Source organism: Somniosus microcephalus, chromosome 10 (assembly GCF_052327205.1).
Source record: "Somniosus microcephalus isolate GS21.2 chromosome 10, FLI_Smic_1.0, whole genome shotgun sequence".
Taxonomy (NCBI): Eukaryota; Metazoa; Chordata; class Chondrichthyes; order Squaliformes; family Somniosidae; genus Somniosus; species Somniosus microcephalus.
This window is the reverse complement of record NC_140996.1, coordinates 65,140,336-65,157,742: the sequence shown is the minus strand read 5'-3', so window position 1 is coordinate 65,157,742 and position 17,407 is coordinate 65,140,336.

Genomic DNA, 17,407 nt, shown 5'->3' with positions numbered 1-17,407 from the left:
CTTCCTTCCTCAGATATAGTGAGATTCTTCTCCCTCCTTCCTTCCTCAGTTATAGTGAGATTCTTCTCCCTCCTTCCTTCCCCAGTTAAAGTGAGATTCCTCTCCGTCCTTCCTTCCTCAGTTATACTGAGATTCTTCTCCCTCCTTCCTTCCCCAGTTATAATGAGATTCTTGTCCCTCCTTCCTCAGTTATAGTGAGCTTCTTCTCCCTCCTTCCTTCCCCAGTTATAGTGAAATCCTTCTCCCTCCTTCCTTCCCCAGTTATCGTGAGATTCTTCATCTCCTTCCTTCCTCAGTTATAGTGAGATTCTTCTCCCTCCTTCCTTCCCCAGTTATAGAGAAATTCTTCTCCCTTCTTCCTTCCCCAGTTATAGTGAGATTCTTCTCCCTCCTTCCTTCCCCAGTTATAGTGAGATTCTTCTCCCTCCTTCCTTCCCCAGTTATAGTGAGATTCTTCTCCCTCATTCCTTCCCCAGTTATAGTGAGATTCTTCTCCCTCCTTCCTCCCCCAGTTATAGTGAGATTCTTCTCCCTCCTTCCTTCCCCAGTTATAGTGAGATTCTTCTCCCTCCTCCCTTCCTCAGTTATAATGAGATTCTTCTCCTTCCTTCCTTCCTCAGTTATAGTGAGATTCTTCTCCCTCCTCCATTCCCCAGTTATAGTGAGATTCTTCTCCCTCCTTCCTTCCCCAGTTATAGTGAGATTCTTCTCCCTCCTTCCTTTCCCAGTTATAGTGAGATTCTTCTCCCTCCTTCCTTCCTCAGTTATAGTGAGATTCTTCTCCCTCCTTCCTTTCTCAGTTATAGTGAGATTCTTCTCCCTCCTTCCTTCCTCAGTTATAGTGAGATTCTTCTCCCTCCTTCCTTCCCCAGTTATAGAGAGATTCTTCTCCCTCCTTCCTTCCCCAGTTATCGTGAGATTCTTCTCCCTCCTCCCTTCCCCAGTTATAGTGAGATTCTTCTCCCTCCTTCCTTCCCCAGTTATAGTGAGATTCTTCACACTCCTTCCTTCCCCAGTTATAGTGAGATTCTTCTCCCTCCTTCCTCAGTTATAGTGAGATTCTTCTCCCTCCTTCCTTCCCCAGTTATAGTGAGATTCTTCTCCCTCCTTCCTTCCCCAGTTATAGTGAGATTCTTCTCCCTCCTTCCTTCCCCAGTTATAGTGAGATTCTTCTCCCTCCTTCCTCAGTTATAGTGAGATTCTTCTCCCTCCTTCCTTCCCCAGTTATAGTGAGATTCTTCTCCCTCCTTCCTTCCTCAGTTATAGTGAGATTCTTCTCCCTCCTTCCTTCCTCAGTTATAGTGAGATTCTTCTCCCTCCTTCCTTCCCCAGTTAAAGTGAGATTCCTCTCCCTCCTTCCTTCCTCAGTTATACTGAGATTCTTCTCCCTCCTTCCTTCCCCAGTTATAATGAGATTCTTCTCCCTCCTTCCTCAGTTATAGTGAGATTCTTCTCCCTCCTTCCTTCCCCAGTTATAGTGAAATCCTTCTCCCTCCTTCCTTCCCCAGTTATCGTGAAAATCTTCACTCTCCTTCCTTCCTCAGTTATAGTGAGATTCTTCTCCCTCCTTCCTTCCCCAGTTATAGAGAAATTCTTCTCCCTCCTTCCTTCCCCAGTTATAGTGAGATTCTTCTCCCTCCTTCCTTCCCCAGTTATTGTGAGATTCTTCTCCCTCCTTCCTTCCCCAGTTATAGTGAGATTCTTCTCCCTCATTCCCTCCCCAGTTATAGTGAGATTCTTCTCCCTCCTTCCTCCCCCAGTTATAGTGAGATTCTTCTACCTCCTTCCTTCCCCAGTTATAGTGAGATTCTTCTCCCTCATTCCTTCCTCAGTTATAGTGAGATTCTTCTCCCTCCTTCCTTCCCCAGTTAAAGTGAGATTCTTCTCCCTCCTTCCTTTCTCAGTTATAATGAGATTCTTCTCCTTCCTTCCTTCCTCAGTTATAGTGAGATTCTTCTCCCTCCTCCATTCCCCAGTTATAGTGAGATTCTTCTCACTCCTTCCTTCCCCTGTTAGAGTGAGATTCTTCTCCCGCCTTCCTTTCACAGTTATAGTGAGATTCTTCTCCCTCCTTCCTTCCTCAGTTATAGTGAGATTCTTCTCCCTCCTTCCTTTCTCAGTTATAATGAGATTCTTCTCCTTCCTTCCTTCCTCAGTTATAGTGAGATTCTTCTCCCTCCTCCATTCCCCAGTTATAGTGAGATTCTTCTCCCTCCTTCCTTCCCCAGTGAGAGTGAGATTCTTCTCCCTCCTTCCTTTCCCAGTTATAGTGAGATTCTTCTCCCTCCTTCCTTCCTCAGTTATAGTGAGATTCTTCTCCCTCCTTCCTTTCTCAGTTATAGTGAGATTCTTCTCCCTCCTTCCTTCCTCAGTTATAGTGAGATTCTTCTCCCTCCATCCTTCCCCAGTTATAGTGAGATTCTTCTCCCTCCTTCCTTCCCCAGTTATCGTGAGATTCTTCTCCCTCCTCCCTTCCCCAGTTATAGTGAGATTCTTCTCCCTCCTTCCTTCCCCAGTTATAGTGAGATTCTTCACCCTCCTTCCTTCCCCAGTTATAGTGAGATTCTTCTCCCTCCTTCCTCAGTTATAGTGAGATTCTTCTCCCTCCTTCCTTCCCCAGTTATAGTGAGATTCTTCTCCCTCCTTCCTTCCCCAGTTATAGTGAGATTCTTCTCCCTCCTTCCTTCCCCAGTTATAGTGAGATTCTTCTCCCTCCTTCCTCAGTTATAGTGAGATTCTTCTCCCTCCTTCCTTCCCCAGTTATAGTGAGATTCTTCTCCCTCATTCCTTCCTCAGTTATAGTGAGATTCTTCTCCCTCCTTCCTTCCCCAGTTAAAGTGAGATTCCTCTCCCAGTTCCTTCCTCAGTTATACTGAGATTCTTCTCCCTCCTTCCTTCCCCAGTTATAATGAGATTCTTCTCCCTCCTTCCTCAGTTATAGTGAGATTCTTCTCCCTCCTTCCTTCCCCAGTTATAGTGAAATCCTTCTCCCTCCTTCCTTCCCCAGTTATCGTGAGATTCTTCACTCTCCTTCCTTCCTCAGTTATAGTGAGATTCTTCTCCCTCCTTCCTTCCCCAGTTATAGAGAAATTCTTCTCCCTCCTTCCTTCCCCAGTTATAGTGAGATTCTTCTCCCTCCTTCCTTCCCCAGTTATTGTGAGATTCTTCTCCCTCCTTCCTTCCCCAGTTATAGTGAGATTCTTCTCCCTCATTCCCTCCCCAGTTATAGTGAGATTCTTCTCCCTCCTTCCTCCCCCAGTTATAGTGAGATTCTTCTCCCTCCTTCCTTCCCCAGTTATCGTGAGATTCTTCACTCTCCTCCCTTCCTCAGTTATAATGAGATTCTTCTCCTTCCTTCCTTCCTCAGTTATAGTGAGATTCTTCTCCCTCCTCCATTCCCCAGTTATAGTGAGATTCTTCTCACTCCTTCCTTCCCCAGTTAGAGTGAGATTCTTCTCCCTCCTTCCTTTCCCAGTTATAGTGAGATTCTTCTCCCTCCTTCCTTCCTCAGTTATAGTGAGATTCTTCTCCCTCCTTCCTTTCTCAGTTATAGTGAGATTCTTCTCCCTCCTTCCTTCCTCAGTTATAGTGAGATTCTTCTCCCTCCTTCCTTCCCCAGTTATAGTGAGATTCTTCTCCCTCCTTCCTTCCCCAGTTATAGTGAGATTCTTCTCCCTCCTTCCTCAGTTATACTGAGATTCTTCTCCCTCCTCCCTTCCCCAGTTATAGTGAGATTCTTCTCCCTCCTTCCTTCCTCAGTTATAGTGAGATTCTTCTCCCTCCTTCCTTCCTCAGTTATAGTAAGATTCTTCTCCCTCCTTCCTTCCCCAGTTAAAGTGAGATTCCTCTCCCTCCTTCCTTCCTCAGTTATACTGAGATTCTTCTCCCTCCTTCCTTCCCCAGTTATAATGAGATTCTTCTCCCTCCTTCCTCAGTTATAGTGAGATTCTTCTCCCTCCTGCCTTCCCCAGTTATAGTTAAATCCTTCTCCCTCCTTCCTTCCCCAGTTATCGTGAGATTCTTCACTCTCCTTCCTTCCTCAGTTATAGTGAGATTCTTCTCCCTCCTTCCTTCCCAAGTTATAGAGAAATTCTTCTCCCTTCTTCCTTCCCCAGTTACAGTGAGATTCTTCTCCCTCCTTCCTTCCCCAGTTATAGTGAGATTCTTCTCCCTCCTTCCTTCCCCAGTTATAGTGAGATTCTTCTCCCTCATTCCTTCCCCAGTTATAGTGAGATTCTTCTCCCTCCTTCCTCCCCCAGTTATAGTGAGATTCTTCTCCCTCCTTCCTTCCCCAGTTATAGTGAGACTCTTCTCCCTCCTCCCTTCCTCAGTTATAATGAGATTCTTCTCCTTCCTTCCTTCCTCAGTTATAGTGAGATTCTTCTCCCTCCTCCATTCCCCAGTTATAGTGAGATTCTTCTCCCTCCTTCCTTCCCCAGTTAGAGTGAGATTCTTCTCCCTCCTTCCTTTCCCAGTTATAGTGAGATTCTTCTCCCTCCTTCCTTCCTCAGTTATAGTGAGATTCTTCTCCCTCCTTCCTTTCTCAGTTATAGTGAGATTCTTCTCCCTCCTTCCTTCCTCAGTTATAGTGAGATTCTTCTCCCTCCTTCCTTCCCCAGTTATAGAGAGATTCTTCTCCCTCCTTCCTTCCCCAGTTATCGTGAGATTCTTCTCCCTCCTCCCTTCCCCAGTTATAGTGAGATTCTTCTCCCTCCTTCCTTCCCCAGTTATAGTGAGATTCTTCACCCTCCTTCCTTCCCCAGTTATAGTGAGATTCTTCTCCCTCCTTCCTCAGTTATAGTGAGATTCTTCTCCCTCCTTCCTTCCCCAGTTATAGTGAGATTCTTCTCCCTCCTTCCTTCCCCAGTTATAGTGAGATTCTTCTCCCTCCTTCCTTCCCCAGTTATAGTGAGATTCTTCTCCCTCCTTCCTCAGTTATAGTGAGATTCTTCTCCCTCCTTCCTTCCCCAGTTATAGTGAGATTCTTCTCCCTCCTTCCTTCCTCAGTTATAGTGAGATTCTTCTCCCTCCTTCCTTCCTCAGTTATAGTGAGATTCTTCTCCCTCCTTCCTTCCCCAGTTAAAGTGAGATTCCTCTCCCTCCTTCCTTCCTCAGTTATACTGAGATTCTTCTCCCTCCTTCCTTCCCCAGTTATAATGAGATTCTTCTCCCTCCTTCCTCAGTTATAGTGAGATTCTTCTCCCTCCTTCCTTCCCCAGTTATAGTGAAATCCTTCTCCCTCCTTCCTTCCCCAGTTATCGTGAGATTCTTCACTCTCCTTCCTTCCTCAGTTATAGTGAGATTCTTCTCCCTCCTTCCTTCCCCAGTTATAGAGAAATTCTTCTCCCTCCTTCCTTCCCCAGTTATAGTGAGATTCTTCTCCCTCCTTCCTTCCCCAGTTATTGTGAGATTCTTCTCCCTCCTTCCTTCCCCAGTTATAGTGAGATTCTTCTCCCTCATTCCCTCCCCAGTTATAGTGAGATTCTTCTCCCTCCTTCCTCCCCCAGTTATAGTGAGATTCTTCTACCTCCTTCCTTCCCCAGTTATAGTGAGATTCTTCTCCCTCCTCCCTTCCTCAGTTATAATGAGATTCTTCTCCTTCCTTCCTTCCTCAGTTATAGTGAGATTCTTCTCCCTCCTCCATTCCCCAGTTATAGTGAGATTCTTCTCACTCCTTCCTTCCCCTGTTAGAGTGAGATTCTTCTCCCTCCTTCCTTTCCCAGTTATAGTGAGATTCTTCTCCCTCCTTCCTTCCTCAGTTATAGTGAGATTCTTCTCCCTCCTTCCTTTCTCAGTTATAATGAGATTCTTCTCCTTCCTTCCTTCCTCAGTTATAGTGAGATTCTTCTCCCTCCTCCATTCCCCAGTTATAGTGAGATTCTTCTCCCTCCTTCCTTCCCCAGTGAGAGTGAGATTCTTCTCCCTCCTTCCTTTCCCAGTTATAGTGAGATTCTTCTCCCTCCTTCCTTCCTCAGTTATAGTGAGATTCTTCTCCCTCCTTCCTTTCTCAGTTATAGTGAGATTCTTCTCCCTCCTTCCTTCCTCAGTTATAGTGAGATTCTTCTCCCTCCATCCTTCCCCAGTTATAGTGAGATTCTTCTCCCTCCTTCCTTCCCCAGTTATCGTGAGATTCTTCTCCCTCCTCCCTTCCCCAGTTATAGTGAGATTCTTCTCCCTCCTTCCTTCCCCAGTTATAGTGAGATTCTTCACCCTCCTTCCTTCCCCAGTTATAGTGAGATTCTTCTCCCTCCTTCCTCAGTTATAGTGAGATTCTTCTCCCTCCTTCCTTCCCCAGTTATAGTGAGATTCTTCTCCCTCCTTCCTTCCCCAGTTATAGTGAGATTCTTCTCCCTCCTTCCTTCCCCAGTTATAGTGAGATTCTTCTCCCTCCTTCCTCAGTTATAGTGAGATTCTTCTCCCTCCTTCCTTCCCCAGTTATAGTGAGATTCTTCTCCCTCCTTCCTTCCTCAGTTATAGTGAGATTCTTCTCCCTCCTTCCTTCCCCAGTTAAAGTGAGATTCCTCTCCCTCCTTCCTTCCTCAGTTATACTGAGATTCTTCCCCTCCTTCCTTCCCCAGTTATAATGAGATTCTTCTCCCTCCTTCCTCAGTTATAGTGAGATTCTTCTCCCTCCTTCCTTCCCCAGTTATAGTGAAATCCTTCTCCCTCCTTCCTTCCCCAGTTATCGTGAGATTCTTCACTCTCCTTCCTTCCTCAGTTATAGTGAGATTCTTCTCCCTCCTTCCTTCCCCAGTTATAGAGAAATTCTTCTCCCTCCTTCCTTCCCCAGTTATAGTGAGATTCTTCTCCCTCCTTCCTTCCCCAGTTATTGTGAGATTCTTCTCCCTCCTTCCTTCCCCAGTTATAGTGAGATTCTTCTCCCTCATTCCCTCCCCAGTTATAGTGAGATTCTTCTCCCTCCTTCCTCCCCCAGTTATAGTGAGATTCTTCTCCCTCCTTCCTTCCCCAGTTATCGTGAGATTCTTCACTCTCCTCCCTTCCTCAGTTATAATGAGATTCTTCTCCTTCCTTCCTTCCTCAGTTATAGTGAGATTCTTCTCCCTCCTCCATTCCCCAGTTATAGTGAGATTCTTCTCACTCCTTCCTTCCCCAGTTAGAGTGAGATTCTTCTCCCTCCATCCTTTCCCAGTTATAGTGAGATTCTTCTCCCTCCTTCCTTCCTCAGTTATAGTGAGATTCTTCTCCCTCCTTCCTTTCTCAGTTATAGTGAGATTCTTCTCCCTCCTTCCTTCCTCAGTTATAGTGAGATTCTTCTCCCTCCTTCCTTCCCCAGTTATAGTGAGATTCTTCTCCCTCCTTCCTTCCCCAGTTATCGTGAGATTCTTCTCCCTCCTCCCTTCCCCAGTTATAGTGAGATTCTTCTCCCTCCTTCCTCCCCAGTTATAGTGAGATTCTTCAGCCTCCTTCCTTCCCCAGTTATAGTGAGATTCTTCTCCCTCCTTCCTCAGTTATAGTGAGATTCTTCTCCCTCCTTCCTTCCCCAGTTATAGTGAGATTCTTCTCCCTCCTTCCTTCCCCAGTGAAAGTGAGATTCTTCTCCCTCCTTCCTTCCCCAGTTATAGTGAGATTCTTCTCCCTCCTTCCTCAGTTATAATGAGATTCTTCTCCCTCCTTCCTTCCCCAGTTATAGTGAGATTCTTCTCCCTCCTTCCTTCCCCAGTTATAGTGAGATTCTTCTCCCTCCTTCCTTCCTCAGTTCTAGTGAGATTCTTCTCCCTCCTTCCTTCCCCAGTTATAGTGAGATTCTTCTCCCTCCTTCCTTCCCCAGATATAGTGAGATTCGTCTCCCTCATTCCTACCCCAGTTATAGTAAGATTCTTCTCCCTCCTTCCTCCCCCAGTTATAGTGAGATTCTTCTCCCTCCTTCCTTCCCCAGTTATAGTGAGATTCTTCTCCCTCCTTCCTTCCCCAGTTATAGTGAGATTCTTCTCCCTCCTTCCATCCTCAGTTATAGTGAGATTCTTCTGCCTCCCTCCTTCCCCAGTTATAGTGAGATTCTTCTCCCTCCTTCCTTCCCCAGTTATAGTGAGATTCTTCTCCATCCTTCCATCCTCAGTTATAGTGAGATTCTTCTCCCTCCCTCCTTCCCCAGTTATAGTGAGATTCTTCTCCCTCCTCCCTTCCCCAGTTATAGTGAGATTCTTCTCCCTCCTTCCTTCCCCAGTTATAGTGAGATTCTTCTCCCTCCTTCCATCCTCAGTTATAGTGAGATTCTTCTCACTCCTTCCTTCCCCAGTTATAGTGAGATTCTTCTCCCTCCTTCCTTCCTCAGTTATAGTGAGGTTCTTCTCCCTCCTTCCTTCCTCGGTTATAGTGAGATTCTTCTCCCTCCCTCCTTCCTCAGTTATAGTGAGATTCTTCTCCCTCCTTCCTTCCCCAGTAATAGTGAGATTCTTCTCCCTCCTCCCTTCCCCAGTTATAGTGAGATTCTTCTCCCTCCTGCCTTCCCCAGTTATAGTGAGGATCTACTCCCTCCTTCCTTCCCCAGTTATAGTGAGATTCTTCTCCCTCCTTCCTTCCCCAGTTATAGTGAGATTCTTCTCCCTCCTTCCTTCCTCAGTTATAGTGAGATTCTTCTCCCTCCTTCCTTCCTCAGTTATAGTGAGATTCTTCTCCCTCCCTCCTTCCTCAGTTATAGTGAGATTCTTCTCCCTCCTTCCTTCCCCAGTTATAGTGAGATTCTTCTCCCTCCTCCCTTCCCCAGTTATAGTGAGATTCTTCTCCCTCCTCCCTTCCCCAGTTATAGTGAGATTCTTCTCCCTCCTTCCTTCCCCAGTTAAAGTGAGGTTCTTCTCCCTCCTTCCTTCCCCAGTTATAGTGAGATTCTTCTCCCTCCTTCCTAACCCAGTTATGGTGAGATTCTTCTCCCTCCTTCCTTCCCCAGTTATAGTGAGGTTCTTCTCCCTCCTTCCTTCCCCAGTTATAGTGAGATTCATCTCCCTCCTTCCTTCCCCAGTTATAGTGAGATTCTTCTCCCTCCTTCCTTCCCCAGTTATAGTGAGATTCTTCCCCCTCCTTCCCCAGTTATAGTGAGATTCTTCTCCCCCATTCTTTCCTCAGTTATAGTGAGATTCTTCTCCCTCCTTCCTTCCTCAGTTAAAGTGAGATTCTTCTCCCTCCCTCCTTCCCCAGTTATAGTGAGATTCTTCTCCCTCCTTCCTTCCTCAGTTAAAGTGAGATTCTTCTCCCTCCTTCCTTCCTCAGTTATAGTGAGATTCTTCTCCCTCCCTCCTTCCCCAGTTATAGTGAGATTCTTCTCCCTCCTTCCTTCCTCTGTTATAGTGAGATTCTTCTCCCTCCTTCCTTCCTCAGTTATACTGACATTCTTCTCCCTCCTTCCTTCCCCAGTTATAGTGAGATTCTTCTCCCTCTTCCTTCCACAGTTATAGAGAGATGCTTCTCCCTCCTCTCTTCCCCATTTATAGTGAGATTCTTCTCCCTCCCCTCTTCCCCAGTTATAGTGAGATTCTTCTCCCTCCTTCCTTCCCCAGTTACAGTGAGATTCTTCACACTCCTTCCTTCCCCAGTTATAGTGAGATTCTTCTCCCTCCTTCCTCAGTTATAGTGAGATTCTTCTCCCTCCTTCCTTCCCCAGTTATAGTGAGATTCTTCTCCCTCCTTCCTTCCCCAGTTATAGTGAGATTCTTCTCCCTCCTTCCTTCCCCAGTTGTAGCGAGATTCTTCTCCCTCCTTCCTTCCTCAGTTATAGTGAGATTCTTCTCCCTCCTTCCTTCCTCAGTTATAGTGAGATTCTTCTCCCTCCTTCCTTCCCCAGTTATAGTGAAATTCCTCTCCCTCCTTCCTTCCTCAGCTATACTGAGATTCTTCTCCCTCCTTCCTTCCCCAGTTATAATGAGATTATTCTCCCTCCTTCCTCAGTTATAGTGAGATTCTTCTCCCTCCTTCCTTCCCCAGTTATAGTGAGATTCTTCTCCCTCCTTCCTTCCCCAGTTATAGTGAGATTCTTCACCCTCCTTCCTTCCTCAGTTATAGTGAGATTCTTCTCCCTCCTTCCTTCCCCGGTTATACTGAATTTCTTCTCCCTCCTTCCTTCCCCAGTTAAAGTGAGATTCTTCTCCCTCCTTCCTTCCCCAGTTATAGTGAGATTCTTCTCCCTCCTTCCTTCCCCAGTTATAGTGAGATTCTTCTCCCTCATTCCTCCCCCAGTTATAGTGAGATTCTCCTCCCTCCTTCCTCCCCCAGTTATATTGAGATTCTTCTCCCTCCTTCCTTCCCCAGTTATAATGAGATTCTTCTCCCTCCTTCCTCAGTTATAGTGAGATTCTTCTCCCTCCTTCCTTCCCCAGTTATAGTGAGATTCTTCTCCCTCCTTCCTTCCCCAGTTATAGTGAGATTCTTCACCCTCCTTCCTTCCTCAGTTATAGTGAGATTCTTCTCCCTCCTTCCTTCCCCAGTTATACTGAAATTCTTCTCCCTCCTTCCTTCCCCAGTTAAAGTGAGATTCTTCTCCCTCCTTCCTTCCCCAGTTATAGTGAGATTCTTCTCCCTCCTTCCTTCCCCAGTTATAGTGAGATTTTTCTCCCTCATTCCTCCCCCAGTTATAGTGAGATTCTCCTCCCTCCTTCCTCCCCCAGTTATATTGAGATTCTTCTACCTTCCTCCTTCCCCAGTTACAGTGAGATTCTTCTCCCTCCTCCCTTCCTCAGTTATAATGAGATTCTTCTCTTTCCTTCCTTCCTCAGTTATAGTGAGATTCTTCTCCCTCCTCCATTCCCCAGTTATAGTGAGATTCTTCTCCCTCCTTCCTTCCCCAGTTATCTTGAGATTCTTCTCCCTCCTTCCTTTCCCAGTTATAGTGAGATTCTTCTCCCTCCTTCCTTCCTCAGTTATAGTGACATTCTTCTCCCTCCTTCCTTCCCCAGTTATAGTGAGGTTCTTCTCCCTCCTTCCTTCCCCAGTTATCGTGAGATTCTTCTCCCTCCTCCCTTCCCCAGTTATAGTGAGATTCTTCTCCCCACTTCCTTCCCCAGTTATAGTGAGACTCTTCACCCTCCTTCCTTCCCCAGTTATAGTGAGATTCTTCTCCCTCCTTCCTCAGTTATAGTGAGATTCTTCTCCCTCCTTCCTTCCCCAGTTATAGTGAGATTCTTCTCCCTCCTTCCTTCCCCAGTAATAGTGAGATTCTTCTCCCTCCTTCCTTCCCCAGCTACAGTGAGATTCTTCTCCCTCCTTCCTCAGTTATAGTGAGATTCTTCTCCCTCCTTCCTTCCCCAGTTATAGTGAGATTCTTCTCCCTCCTTCCTTCCCCAGTTATAGTGAGATTCTTCTCCCTCCTTGCTTCCTCAGTTATAGTGAGATTCTTCTCCCTCCTTCCTTCCCCAGTTATAGTGAAATTCTTCTCCCTCCTTCCTTCCCCAGTTATAGTGAGATTCTTCACCCTCCTTCCTTCCCCAGTTATAGTGAGATTCTTCTCCCTCCTTCCTTCCCCAGATATAGTGAGATTCTTCTCCCTCATTCCTTCCCCAGTTATAGTAAGATTCTTCTCCCTCCTTCCTCCCCCAGTTATAGTGAGATTCTTCTCCCTCCTTCCTTCCCAGTTAGAGTGAGATTCTTCTCCCTCCTCCCTTCCCCAGTTATAGTGAGATTCTTCTCGCTCCTTCCTTCCCCAGTTATAGTGAGATTCTTCTCCCTCCTTCCATCCTCAGTTATAGTGAGATTCTTCTCACTCCTTCCTTCCCCTGTAAAAGTGAGATTCTTCTCCCTCCTTCCTTCCTCAGATATAGTGAGATTCTTCTCCCTCCTTCCTTCCTCAGTTATAGTGAGATTCTTCTCCCTCCCTCCTTCCTCAGTTATAGTGAGATTCTTCTCCCTCCTTCCTTCCCCAGTAATAGTGAGATTCTTCTCCCTCCTCCCTTCCCCAGTTATAGTGAGATTCTTCTCCCTCCTGCCTTCCCCAGTTCTTGTGAGGTTCTACTCCCTCCTTCCTTCCCCAGTTATAGTGAGATTCTTCTCCCTCCTTCCTTCCCCAGTTATAGTGAGATTCTTCTCCCTCCTTCCTTCCTCAGTTATAGTGAGATTCTTCTCCCTCCTTCCTTCCTCAGTTATAGTGAGATTCTTCTCCCTCCCTCCTTCCTCAGTTATAGTGAGATTCTTCTCCCTTCTTCCTTCCCCAGTTATAGTGAGATTCTTCTCCCTCCTCCCCTCCCCAGTTATAGTGAGATTCTTCCCCCTCCTCCCTTCCCCAGTTATAGTGAGATTCTTCTCCCTCCTTCCTTCCCCAGTTATACTGAGGTTCTTCTCCCTCCTTCCTTCCCCAGTTATAGTGAGATTCTTCTCCCTCCTTCCTAACCCAGTTATGGTGAGATTCTTCTCCCTCCTTCCTTCCCCAGTTATAGTGAGGTTCTTCTCCCTCCTTCCTTCCCCAGTTATAGTGAGATTCATCTCCCTCCTTCCTTCCCCAGTTATAGTGAGATTCTTCTCCCTCCTTCCTTCCCCAGTTATAGTGAGATTCTTCTCCCTCCTTCCCCAGTTATAGTGAGATTCTTCTCCCCCATTCCTTCCTCAGTCATAGTGAGATTCTTCTCCCTCCTTCCTTCCTCAGTTAAAGTGAGATTCTTCTCCCTCCTTCCTTCCTCAGTTATAGTGAGATTCTTCTCCCTCCCTCCTTCCCCAGTTATAGTGAGATTTTTCTCCCTCCTTCCTTCCTCTGTTATAGTGAGATTCTTCTCCCTCCTTCCTTCCTCAGTTATACTGACATTCTTCTCCCTCCTTCCTGCCCCAGTTATAGTGAGATTCTTCTCCCTCTTCCTTCCCCAGTTATAGTGAGATGCTTCCCCCTCCTCTCTTCCCCATTTATAGTGAGATTCTTCTCCCTCCTCTCTTCCCCAGTTATAGTGAGATTCTTCTCCCTCCTTCCTTCCCCAGTTACAGTGAGATTCTTCACCCTCCTTCCTTCCCCAGTTATAGTGAGATTCTTCTCCCTCCTTCCTCAGTTATAGTGAGATTCTTCTCCCTCCTTCCTTCCCCAGTTATAGTGAGATTCTTCTCCCTCCTTCCTTCCCCAGTTGTAGTGAGATTCTTCTCCCTCCTTCCTTCCCCAGTTGTAGCGAGATTCTTCTCCCTCCTTCCTTCCTCAGTTATAGTGAGATTCTTCTCCCTCCTTCCTTCCTCAGTTATAGTGAGATTCTTCTCCCTCCTTCCTTCCCCAGTTATAGTGAGATTCCTCTGCCTCCTTCCTTCCTCAGTTATACTGAGATTCTTCTCCCTCCTTCCTTCCCCAGTTTTAATGAGATTCTTCTCCCTCCTTCCTCAGTTATAGTGAGATTCTTCTCCCTCCTTCCTTCCCCAGTTATAGTGAGATTCTTCTCCCTCCTTCCTTCCCCAGTTATAGTGAGATTCTTCACCCTCCTTCCTTCCTCAGTTATAGTGAGATTCTTCTCCCTCCTTCCTTCCCCAGTTATAGTGAAATTCTTCTCCCTCCTTCCTTCCCCAGTTATAGTGAGATTCTTCTCCCTCCTTCCTTCCCCAGTTATAGTGAGATTCTTCTCCCTCCTTCCTTCCCCAGTTATAGTGAGATTCTTCTCCCTCATTCCTTCCCCAGTTATAGTGACATTCTTCTCCCTCCTTCCTCCCCCAGTTATATTGAGATTCTTCTCCCTTCCTCCTTCCCCAGTTACAGTGAGATTCTTCTCCCTCTTCCCTTCCTCAGTTATAATGAGATTCTTCTCTTTCCTTCCTTCCTCAGTTATAGTGAGATTCTTCTCCCTCCTCCATTCCCCAGTTATAGTGAGATTATTCTCCCTTCTTCCTTCCCCAGTTATAGTGAGATTCTTCTCCCTCCTTCCTTTCCCAGTTATAGTGAGATTCTTCTCCCTCCTTCCTTCCGCAGTTAGAGTGAGATTCTTCTCCCTCCTTCCATCCTCAGTTATAGTGAGATTCTTCTCCCTCCTTCCTTCCTCAGTTATAGTGAGATTCTTCTCCCTCCTTCCTTCCCCAGTTATAGTGAGGTTCTTCTCCCTCCTTCCTTCCCCAGTTATCGTGAGATTCTTCTCCCTCCTCCCTTCCCCAGTTATAGTGAGATTCTTCTCCCCACTTCCTTCCCCAGTTATAGTGAGACTCTTCACCCTCCTTCCTTCCCCAGTTATAGTGAGATTCTTCTCCCTCCTTCCTCAGTTATAGTGAGATTCTTCTCCCTCCTTCCTTCCCCAGTTATAGTGAGATTCTTCTCCCTCCTTCCTTCCCCAGTAATAGTGAGATTCTTCTCCCTCCTTCCTTCCCCAGCTATAGTGAGATTCTTCTCCCTCCTTCCTCAGTTATAGTGAGATTCTTCTCCCTCCTTCCTTCCCCAGTTAAAATGAGATTCTTCTCCCTCCTTCCTTCCCCAGTTATAGTGAGATTCTTCTCCCTCCTTGCTTCCTCAGTTATAGTGAGATTCTTCTCCCTCCTTCCTTCCCCAGTTATAGTGAATTTCTTCTCCCTCCTTCCTTCCCCAGTTATAGTGAGATTCTTCTCCCTCCTTCCTTCCCCAGTTATAGTGAGATTCTTCTCCCTCCTTCCTTCCCCAGATATAGTAAGATTCTTCTCCCTCATTCCTTCCCCAGTTATAGTAAGATTCTTCTCCCTCCTTCCTCCCCCAGTTATAGTGAGATTCTTCACCCTCCTTCCTTCCCAGTTATAGTGAGATTCTTCTCCCTCCTCCCTTCCTCAGTTATAATGAGATTCTTCTCCTTCCTTCCTTCCTCAGTTATAGTGAGATTCTTCTCCCTCCTCCCTTCCCCAGTTATAGTGAGTTTCTTCTCCCTCCTTCCTTCCCCAGTTATAGTGAGATTCTTCTCCCTCCTTCCTTTCCCAGTTATAGTGAGATTCTTCTCCCTCCTTCCTTCCTCAGTTATAGTGAGATTCTTCTCCCTCCCTCCTTCCTCAGTTATAGTGAGATTCTTCTCCCTTCTTCCTTCCCCAGTTATAGTGAGATTCTTCTCCCTCCTCCCTTCCCCAGTTATAGTGAGATTCTTCCCCCTCCTCCCTTCCCCAGTTATAGTGAGATTCTTCTCCCTCCTTCCTTCCCCAGTTATAGTGAGGTTCTTCTCCCTCCTTCCTTCCCCAGTTATAGTGAGATTCTTCTCCCTCCTTCCTAACCCAGTTATGGTGAGATTCTTCTCCCTCCTTCCTTCCCCAGTTATAGTGAGGTTCTTCTCCCTCCTTCCTTCCCCAGTTATAGTGAGATTGATCTCCCTCCTTCCTTCCCCAGTTATAGTGAGATTCTTCTCCCTCCTTCCTTCCCCAGTTATAGTGAGATTCTTCTCCCTCCTTCCCCAGTTATAGTGAGATTCTTCTCCCCCATTCCTTCCTCAGTTATAGTGAGATTCTTCTCCCTCCTTCCTTCCTCAGTTAAAGTGAGATTCTTCTCCCTCCTTCCTTCCTCAGTTATAGTGAGATTCTTCTCCCTCCCTCCTTCCCCAGTTAAAGTGAGATTTTTCTCCCTCCTTCCTTCCTCTGTTATAGTGAGATTCTTCTCCCTCCTTCCTTCCTCAGTTATACTGACATTCTTCTCCCTCCTTCCTGCCCCAGTTATAGTGAGATTCTTCTCCCTCTTCCTTCCCCAATTATAGTGAGATGCTTCTCCCTCCTCTCTTCCCCATTTATAGTGAGATTCTTCTCCCTCCTCTCTTCCCCAGTTATAGTGAGATTCTTCTCCCTCCTTCCTTCCCCAGTTACAGTGAGATTCTTCACCCTCCTTCCTTCCCCAGTTATAGTGAGATTCTTCTCCCTCCTTCCTCTGTTATAGTGAGATTCTTCTCCCTCCTTCCTTCCCCAGTTATAGTGAGATTCTTCTCCCTCCTTCCTTCCCCAGTTGTAGTGAGATTCTTCTCCCTCCTTCCTTCCCCAGTTGTAGCGAGATTCTTCTCCCTCCTTCCTTCCTCAGTTATAGTGAGATTCTTCTCCCTCCTTCCTTCCTCAGTTATAGTGAGATTCTTCTCCCTCCTTCCTTCCCCAGTTATAGTGAGATTCCTCTGCCTCCTTCCTTCCTCAGTTATACTGAGATTCTTCTCCCTCCTTCCTTCCCCAGTTTTAATGAGATTCTTCTCCCTCCTTCCTCAGTTATAGTGAGATTCTTCTCCCTCCTTCCTTCCCCAGTTATAGTGAGATTCTTCTCCCTCCTTCCTTCCCCAGTTATAGTGAGATTCTTCAGCCTCCTTCCTTCCTCAGTTATAGTGAGATTCTTCTCCCTCCTTCCTTCCCCAGTTATAGTGAAATTCTTCTCCCTCCTTCCTTCCCCAGTTATAGTGAGATTCTTCTCCCTCCTTCCTTCCCCAGTTATAGTGAGATTCTTCTCCCTCCTTCCTTCCCCAGTTATAGTGAGATTCTTCTCCCTCATTCCTTCCCCAGTTATAGTGAGATTCTTCTCCCTCCTTCCTCCCCCAGTTATATTGAGATTCTTCTCCCTTCCTCCTTCCCCAGTTACAGTGAGATTCTTCTCCCTCCTCCCGTGCTCAGTTATAATGAGATTCTTCTCTTTCCTTCCTTCCTCAGTTATAGTGAGATTCTTCTCCCTCCTCCATTCCCCAGTTATAGTGAGATTCTTCTCCCTCCTTCCTTCCCCAGTTATAGTGAGATTCTTCTCCCTCCTTCCTTTCCCAGTTATAGTGAGATTCTTCTCCCTCCTTCCTTCCTCAGTTATAGTGAGATTCTTCTCCCTCCTTCCTTCCTCAGTTATAGTGAGATTCTTCTCCCTCCTTCCTTCCTCAGTTATAGTGAGATTCTTCTCCCTCCTTCCTTCCCCAGTTATAGTAAGGTTCTTCTCCCTCCTTCCTTCCCCAGTTATCGTGAGATTCTTCTCCCTCCTCCCTTCCCCAGTTATAGTGAGATTCTTCTCCCCACTTCCTTCCCCAGTTATAGTGAGACTCTTCACCCTCCTTCCTTCCCCAGTTATAGTGAGATTCTTCTCCCTCCTTCCTCAGTTATAGTGAGATTCTTCTCCCTCCTTCCTTCCCCAGTTATAGTGAGATTCTTCTCCCTCCTTCCTTCCCCAGTAATAGTGAGATTCTTCTCCCTCCTTCCTTCCCCAGCTATAGTGAGATTCTTCTCCCTCCTTCCTCAGTTATAGTGAGATTCTTCTCCCTCCTTCCTTCCCCAGTTATAGTGAGATTCTTCTCCCTCCTTCCTTCCCCAGTTATAGTGAGATTCTTCTCCCTCCTTGCTTCCTCAGTTATAGTGAGATTCTTCTCCCTCCTTCCTTCCCCAGTTATAGTGAAATTCTTCTCCCTCCTTCCTTCCCCAGTTATAGTGAGATTCTTCTCCCTCCTTCCTTCCCCAGTTATAGTGAGATTCTTCTCCCTCCTTCCTTCCCCAGATATAGTAAGATTCTTCTCCCTCATTCCTTCCCCAGTTATAGTAAGATTCTTCTCCCTCCTTCCTCCCCCAGTTA